Source organism: Cryptomeria japonica, unplaced genomic scaffold (genome assembly GCF_030272615.1).
Source record: "Cryptomeria japonica unplaced genomic scaffold, Sugi_1.0 HiC_scaffold_371, whole genome shotgun sequence".
Taxonomy (NCBI): Eukaryota; Viridiplantae; Streptophyta; class Pinopsida; order Cupressales; family Cupressaceae; genus Cryptomeria; species Cryptomeria japonica.
In genome coordinates this window covers 130,001-138,652 of record NW_026729192.1, presented here as the reverse complement: position 1 = coordinate 138,652, position 8,652 = coordinate 130,001, and the positions used below count along the sequence as shown (strand labels likewise).

The window sequence follows — 8,652 nt, the reverse complement described above, 5'->3', positions numbered from 1 at the left end:
AACTTCGCGCGCGCCAGGGTGGGAGCGCACCCAACAACCGGGCCTGGGAAGAGCCAATGCGAGAAACCCCACCAAACGCTCTGACAAAAAAAGAGGGGGCGCTCCAGTAACCCCGCTTCGGAGCGCACCCTGGGCAAACCCAGCCAAGGTGCCCACCCCGGCCAAGGTGCAGGCGAGGTGCGCACCCGGGGCAAACCGGGCTCCGACAACGTGCACGCCGCACCTTGGAGCACACTTCGTAGCGCTCCCGGGTGCGCACCTCAGAGCACACCAAGGTGGGCAGCGAGGTGCGCACCTTTGATGCGCTGCCTTCACTAATTTCCAGAAAAGGCAAAAAAAAAAGGAGATTTTAAAATTTCCGTTTTGAAAGATAGTGAAAAAAACGGAACGCGCGTGCCATCTTGAGCCCGCCCTGGTGCGCAGCCCAGGTAAGGTGCCCACCCTGGCAAAGGTGCGCACCCGGGCAATTAACCCTACTTCCGACTTCGTGCGCGCCAGGGTGGCAACCGGGCCTCGGAAGAGCCAATGCGAGAAACCCCACCAAACGCTCCGACAAAAAAAGAGGCGGCGCTCCAATAACCCCGCTTCGGAGCGCAGCCGGGGCAAACCCAGCCAAGGTGCCCACCCCGACGAAGGTGCACGCGAGGTGCGCACCCGGGGCAAACCGGGCTCCGACAACGTGCACGCAGCACCTTGGAGCACACTTCGAAGCACTCCCGGGTGCCCACCGGCGTTGCGCACCGTGGTGGGCAGCGAGGTGCGCACCTTTGATGCGCTGCCTTCACTAATTTCCAGAAAAAGGCAAAAAAAAATGAGATTTTAAAATTTCCGTTTTGAAAGATAGTGAAAAAAAAGGAACGCGGGTGCCATCTTGAGCCCGCCCTGGTGCGCAGCCCAGGCAAGGCATGCGCACCAAGGTGCCCACCCGAGGTGCACACCCGGGGCAAACCGGGCTCCGACTTCGTGCAGGCCGCACCTTGGAGCACACTTCGGAGCGCTCCTTGGTGCGCACCATGGTGCCCACCAGGGCGCGCAACCCAGCCAAGGTCTGCACACCAAGGTGCCCACCCCGGCGAAGGTGCACGCGAGGTGCGCACCCGGGGCAAACCGGGCTCCGACTTCGTGCACGCCATGGTGCCCACCGCGGCGAAGGTGCACGCGAGGTGCGCACCCGGGGCAAACCGGGCTCCGACTTCGTGCACGCCGCACCTTGGAGCACACTTCGGAGCGCTCCTTGGTGCGCACCATGGTGCCCACCAGGGCGCGCAACCCAGCCAAGGTGTGCGCACCAAGGTGCACGCGAGGTGCGCACCCGGGGCAAACCGGGGTCCGACTTCGTGCACGCCGCACCTTGGAGCACACATCGGAGCGCTCCCAGGTTCGCACCAGCGTTGCGCACCTTTGATGCGCTGCCTTCACTAATTTCCAGAAAAGGCAAAAAAAAACGAGATTTTAAAATTTCCGTTCTGAAAGATAGTGAAAAAAATGGAACGCGGGTGCCATCTTGAGCCCTTCCTGGTGCGCAGCCCAGGCAAGTTGTGCGCACCAAGGTGCCCACCCTGGCGGAGGTGCGCGCCCGGGGCAATCCGGGCTCCGACTTCGTGCACTGCATGGTGCCCACCAAGGCGCGCAACCCAGCCAAGGTGCCCACCGCAGCGAAGGTGCACGCGAGGTGCGCACCCGAGGTGCACACCCGGGGCAAACCGGGCTCCGACTTCGTGCACGCCGCACCTTGGAGCACACTTCAGAGCGCTCCTTGGTGCGCACCAGGGCGCGCAACCCAGCCGAGGTGCCCACCCCGGCGAAGGTGCACGCGAGGTGCGCACCCGGGGCAAACCGGGCTCCGACTTCGTGCACGCCATGGTGCCCACCGCGGCGAAGGTGCGCACCCGGGGCAAACCGGGCTCCGACTTCGTGCACGCCGCACCTTGGAGCACACTTCGGAGCGCTCCTTGGTGCGCACCATGGTGCCCACCAGGCCGCGCAACCCAGCCAAGGTGTGCGCACCAAGGTGCACGCGAGGTGCGCACCCGGGGCAAACCGGGGTCCGACTTCGTGCACGCCGCACCTTGGAGCACACATCGGGGCGCTCCCGGGTTCGCACCGGCGTTGCGCACCGTGGTGGGCACCTCGGAGCACACCAAGGTGGGCAGCGAGGTGCGCACCTTTGATGCGATGCCTTCACTAATTTCCATAAAAGGCAAAAAAAAAACGAGATTTTAAAATTTCCGTTTTGAAAGATAGTGAGAAAAAGGGAATGCTGGTGCCATCTTGAGCCCGCCCTGGTGCGCAGCCCAGCCAAGGTTTGCGCACCAAGGTGCCCACCCTGGCGAAGGTGCGCGCCCGGGCAATTAACCCAACTTCCAACTTCGCGCGCGCCAGGGTGGGAGCGCACCCAACAACCGGGCCTGGGAAGAGCCAATGCGAGAAACCCCACCAAACTCTCTGACAAAAAAAGAGGGGGCGCTCCAGTAACCCCGCTTCGGAGCGCACCCTGGGCAAACCCAGCCAAGGTGCCCACCCCGGCCAAGGTGCAGGCGAGGTGCGCACCCGGGGCAAACCGGGCTCCGACAACGTGCACGCCGCACCTTGGAGCACACTTCGTAGCGCTCCCGGGTGCGCACCTCAGAGCACACCAAGGTGGGCAGCGAGGTGCGCACCTTTGATGCGCTGCCTTCACTAATTTCCAGAAAAGGCAAAAAAAAAAGGAGATTTTAAAATTTCCGTTTTGAAAGATAGTGAAAAAAACGGAACGCGCGTGCCATCTTGAGCCCGCCCTGGTGCGCAGCCCAGGTAAGGTGCCACCCTGGCAAAGGTGCGCACCCGGGCAATTAACCCTACTTCCGACTTCGTGCGCGCCAGGGTGGCAACCGGGCCTCGGAAGAGCCAATGCGAGAAACCCCACCAAACGCTCCGACAAAAAAAGAGGCGGCGCTCCAATAACCCCGCTTCGGAGCGCAGCCGGGGCAAACCAAGCCAAGGTGCCCACCCCGACGAAGGTGCACGCGAGGTGCGCACCCGGGGCAAACCGGGCTCCGACAACGTGCACGCAGCACCTTGGAGCACACTTCGAAGCACTCCCGGGTGCCCACCGGCGTTGCGCACCGTGGTGGGCAGCGAGGTGCGCACCTTTGATGCGCTGCCTTCACTAATTTCCAGAAAAAGGCAAAAAAAAATGAGATTTTAAAATTTCCGTTTTGAAAGATAGTGAAAAAAAAGGAACGCGGGTGCCATCTTGAGCCCGCCCTGGTGCGCAGCCCAGGCAAGGCATGCGCACCAAGGTGCCCACCCGAGGTGCACACCCGGGGCAAACCGGGCTCCGACTTCGTGCAGGCCGCACCTTGGAGCACACTTCGGAGCGCTCCTTGGTGCGCACCATGGTGCCCACCAGGGCGCACCCGAGGCAAACCGGGCTCCGACTTCGTGCACGCCGCACCTTGGAGCACACATCGGAGCGCTCCCAGGTTCGCACCAGCGTTGCGCACCTTTGATGCGCTGCCTTCACTAATTTCCAGAAAAGGCAAAAAAAAACGATATTTTAAAATTTCCGTTCTGAAAGATAGTGAAAAAAACGGAACGCGGGTGCCATCTTGAGCCCTTCCTGATGCGCAGCCCAGGCAAGTTGTGCGCACCAAGGTGCCCACCCTGGCGGAGGTGCGCGCCCGGGGCAAACCGGGCTCCGACTTCGTGCACTGCATGGTGCCCACCAAGGCGCGCAACCCAGCCAAGGTGCCCACCGCAGCGAAGGTGCACGCGAGGTGCGCACCCGAGGTGCACACCCGGGGCAAACCGGGCTCCGACTTCGTGCACGCCGCACCTTGGAGCACACTTCAGAGCGCTCCTTGGTACGCACCAGGGCGCGCAACCCAGCCAAGGTGCTCACCCCGGCGAAGGTGCACGCGAGGTGCGCACCCGGGGCAAACCGGGCTCGGACTTCGTGCACGCCGCACCTTGGAGCACACATCGGAGCGCTCCCGGGTTCGCACCAGCATTGCGCACCTTTGATGCGCTGCCTTCACTAATTTCCAGAAAAGGCAAAAAAAAGAAAAAAATGAGATTTTAAAATTTCCGTTTTGAAAGATAGTGAAAAAAACGGAACGCGGGTGCCATCTTGAGCCCGCCCTGGTGTGCAGCCCAGGCAAGTTGTGCGCACCAAGGCACCCACCCTGGCCAAGGTGGGTCACGGGGTGGGTCCTAGGGTGGGTAACGGGGTGGGTACTAAGGTGCGTGCCAAGGTGGGTCATAGGGTGGGTGCCAAGGTGGGCACCAGGGTGGGTGTGCACCAACCCTAGCCAGGGTAGGTCACGGGGTGGTTGTCGGGGTGGGCGTCAAGGAGCCAAGGTGGGTGGCAAGTAGCCAAGTTGCGTGCCAAGGTGGGTGTCGGGGTGGGTGCCAAGGATCCAAGGTGGGTGCCAAGGAACCAAGGTGGGTGTCTGGGTGGGTGCCGAGGTGGGAGCCAGGGTGGGTCCCAAGGTGAGTGCAAAGGTGGGTGCCAGGGTCAAGGTGAGTGCCAATGTGGGTTCCAAGGTGCCAGGGTCAGGGTGAGTGCCAATGTGGGTTCAAAGGTGCTAAGTTGGGTGCGAGGTTGGGTGCGAGGGTGGGTGGGTGCCAAGGTGTGCTAGGTGGAAGCCCGGGTGGGTCGGCATCCCATGGGTGTCGAGTTGGGTGCCTGATGGGTGCTTCTTGTCAAGTTTTAGTCGTCGGGACTCATTTCGAGCCTTAGAGGTCGTTTCTTGTCCGGTTGCCCTGTCTTCGACCTGGGAACCCAATTTTGGTCCTCGGGTCCCATTTTTTTTTGTCTCGCATCCCACTTTTGGCCTGTGGCCTTTTCGGGGTCGATTCTCGTTTTGGGCATCAGAGCATGTTTCTTCTCCTAAAACCCAATATTTGTTTATTAAGTCTCGGAACACATTTTTGTTCTCGTGGACCCATCATGGGTCTTGGAACGCATTTGTGGTCCTTGGGTCCCATTTTGCATCCCGAAACTTGTGTTTTGGTGCTTGATCCCTATTTTGGGTGCCCACCTTGCACCAAGTGCGCACCCGGGGCAAACCGAGCGCCTTGGTGCACCGGGGCAAGATCGAGCGTGCACCCGAGGCGCCCCGAACATGCACCAAGGTGCACTCGGCCCACATGTGAGCGCAGGTCGTTGCGCCCGAGGTGGTGTGTGGGCACCGCGTTGCAGACGGGACACTGCACGCACACGACGCCCCCTACAGGTGCACGCACGTAGGCCGGGCCGGGTGCACACCCGACGCCCTAGCAAGGTGCGCGCACCCGGGCAGGGCTCACACTTGGCGAACGGGGCGCACTTCGCGAGGGAGGGTGTGCACCTCGACGGGGGTGGGTGGCCGGGGTGGATTCGCACGTGGGTCGCGGTTTGCTAAGTACACACTGCGACAAGCTCATAACGGGTGCGATCATACCAGCGTTAGTGCACCGGATCCCATCAGAACTCCGCAGTTAAGCGCGCTTGGGCCGGAGTAGTACTGGGATGGGTGACCTCCCGGGAAGTCCCGGTGTTGCACCCTTTTTTAGTTTTTCGCCGGGCATCGCAATGCTATTTGAATAAACCTTTTGCCCGTTTGCGTTCTCGTCGGGGCCGGGCCGGGCCGGGGTGCGCTGCCCGCACTACCGCGCGCGCGGGGGCGACACCGAGCGCGCACCCGAGGCGCCCCGAGCACACAGGCCACGGTGCAACCCGGGCGTTGTGCGCGCACCCCGGTGCGCCCGAGGTGCTGCGCGCGCACCCAGGTGAAATCGGTGTGCACCTCGGCCAGTGCGCGCTCGGTCGAGTCGCGCACGTTGGCCAAGGTGCACGGTGATGTTTCTTACTCTAAGGTTCCGCACCAGACGCCCGGGACAGGTGAGCGAAGCTGGGCGGGGCCGGGTGCGCGGCCGGGGCAGGTGCACGCAGCTGGAGAGAGCTTTGGAGCACACTTCGGAGCGCACCAATGATGCGCTCCATTCAAAAGTTTCCTGAAAAGGCAAAAAAAGTTGAGATTATAGAATTTCCCACTTGAGAGATTGTAAAAAAAAAAAATTTAAAATGAAGGAAACGCGGGTGCCAAGGTGTGCGCAGCCCAGCCAAGGTGTGCGCACCAAGGCGCCCACCCTGGCGAAGGTGCACGCAAGGTGCGCACCCGAGGCAAACCGGACAATTAACCCAACTTTCGACTTCGCGCGCACCTTGGAGCGCACTTCGGAGCGCTCCTTGGTGCGCACCAATCTTGGGCACCTCGGAGTGCACCATGGCGCCCACCAAGGTGCGCACCCGGGGCAAACCGAGCTCCGACTTCGTGCGCACCTTGGAGCGCACGAAAGGTGCGCACCATGGCGCCCACCAAGGTGCGCAGCCCAGCCAAGGCGTGCGCATCAAGGTGCGCACCCTGGCGAAGGTGCGCACCCGGGGCAAACCGAGCTCCGACTTCGTGCGCACCTTGGAGCGCACAAAAGGTGCGCAACCCAGCCAAGGTGTGCGCACCCCGGTCAAACCGAGCTCCGAATCGTGCGCACCAGAGGTGCACGCCATCGTGCGCACCTTGGAGCACACTTCGGAGCCCTCCTTGGTGCGCGCCGATGTTGCGCACCTCGGAGCGCACCCGGGGAAAACAATGCAATTAACCCGACTTTCGACTTCGTGGGCACCTCGGAGCGCTCTCGGGTTCGCACCTCGGAGCACACCGAGGTGCGCACCTTTGATGCGCTGCCTTCACCAATTTCCAGAAAAGGCAAGAAAACATTGAGAAGGTGTGCGCACCGAGGTGCCCACCCTGGCGAAGGTGCACGCGAGGTGCGCACCCGGGGCAAACCGGGCTCCGACTTCGTGCACGCCGCACCTTGGAGCACACTTCGGAGCGCTCCTTGGTGCGCACCAGGGCGCGCAACCCAGCCGAGGTGCCCACCCCGGCGAAGGTGCACGCGAGGTGCGCACCCGGGGCAAACCGGGCTCCGACTTCGTGCACGCCATGGTGCCCACCGCGGCGAAGGTGCACGCGAGGTGCGCACCCGGGGCAAACCGGGCTCCGACTTCGTGCACGCCGCACCTTGGAGCACACTTCGGAGCGCTCCTTGGTGCGCACCATGGTGCCCACCAGGGCGCGCAACCCCGCCGAAGGTGCACGCGAGGTGCGCACCCGGGGCAAACCGGGCTCCGACTTCGTGCACGCCGCACCTTGGAGCACACTTCGGAGCGCTCCTTGGTGCGCACCATGGTGCCCACCAGGGCGCGCAACCCCGCCGAAGGTGCACGCGAGGTGCGCACCCGGGGCAAACCGGGCTCCGACTTCGTGCACGCCGCACCTTGGAGCACACTTCGGAGCGCTCCTTGGTGCGCACCAGGGCGCGCAACCCAGCCGAGGTGCCCACCCCGGCGAAGGTGCACGCGAGGTGCGTACCCGGGGCAAACCGGGCTCCGACTTCGTGCACGCCGCACCTTGGAGCACACTTCGGAGCGCTCCTTGGTGCGCACCATGGTGCCCACCAGGCCGCGCAACCCAGCCAAGGTGTGCGCACCAAGGTGCACGCGAGGTGCGCACCCGGGGCAAACCGGGGTCCGACTTCGTGCACGCCGCACCTTGGAGCACACATCGGGGCGCTCCCGGGTTCGCACCGGCGTTGCGCACCGTGGTGGGCACCTCGGAGCACACCAAGGTGGGCAGCGAGGTGCGCACCTTTGATGCGATGCCTTCACTAATTTCCATAAAAGGCAAAAAAAAAACGAGATTTTAAAATTTCCGTTTTGAAAGATAGTGAGAAAAAGGGAATGCTGGTGCCATCTTGAGCCCGCCCTGGTGCGCAGCCCAGCCAAGGTGTGCGCACCAAGGTGCCCACCCTGGCGAAGGTGCGCGCCCGGGCAATTAACCCAACTTCCAACTTCGCGCGCGCCAGGGTGGGAGCGCACCCAACAACCGGGCCTGGGAAGAGCCAATGCGAGAAACCCCACCAAACGCTCTGACAAAAAAAGAGGGGGCGCTCCAGTAACCCCGCTTCGGAGCGCACCCTGGGCAAACCCAGCCAAGGTGCCCACCCCGGCCAAGGTGCAGGCGAGGTGCGCACCCGGGGCAAACCGGGCTCCGACAACGTGCACGCCGCACCTTGGAGCACACTTCGTAGCGCTCCCGGGTGCGCACCTCAGAGCACACCAAGGTGGGCAGCGAGGTGCGCACCTTTGATGCGCTGCCTTCACTAATTTCCAGAAAAGGCAAAAAAAAAAGGAGATTTTAAAATTTCCGTTTTGAAAGATAGTGAAAAAAACGGAACGCGCGTGCCATCTTGAGCCCGCCCTGGTGCGCAGCCCAGGTAAGGTGCCCACCCTGGCAAAGGTGCGCACCCGGGCAATTAACCCTACTTCCGACTTCGTGCGCGCCAGGGTGGCAACCGGGCCTCGGAAGAGCCAATGCGAGAAACCCCACCAAACGCTCCGACAAAAAAAGAGGCGGCGCTCCAATAACCCCGCTTCGGAGCGCAGCCGGGGCAAACCCAGCCAAGGTGCCCACCCCGACGAAGGTGCACGCGAGGTGCGCACCCGGGGCAAACCGGGCTCCGACAACGTGCACGCAGCACCTTGGAGCACACTTCGAAGCACTCCCGGGTGCCCACCGGCGTTGCGCACCGTGGTGGGCAGCGAGGTGCGCACCTTTGATGCGCTGC

General features: G+C 62.8%; 1 non-coding gene across 1 annotated transcript; it reads left to right on the top strand.

Annotated features, from left to right (window-relative positions):
* The first annotated feature begins 5,412 nt into the window (after positions 1-5,412).
* On the top strand, positions 5,413-5,531 carry LOC131871127 (5S ribosomal RNA). The gene has a single exon (XR_009369405.1). It is a non-coding gene; the product is annotated as a 5S ribosomal RNA (ribosomal RNA).
* The last annotated feature ends 3,121 nt before the right edge of the window (positions 5,532-8,652 follow it).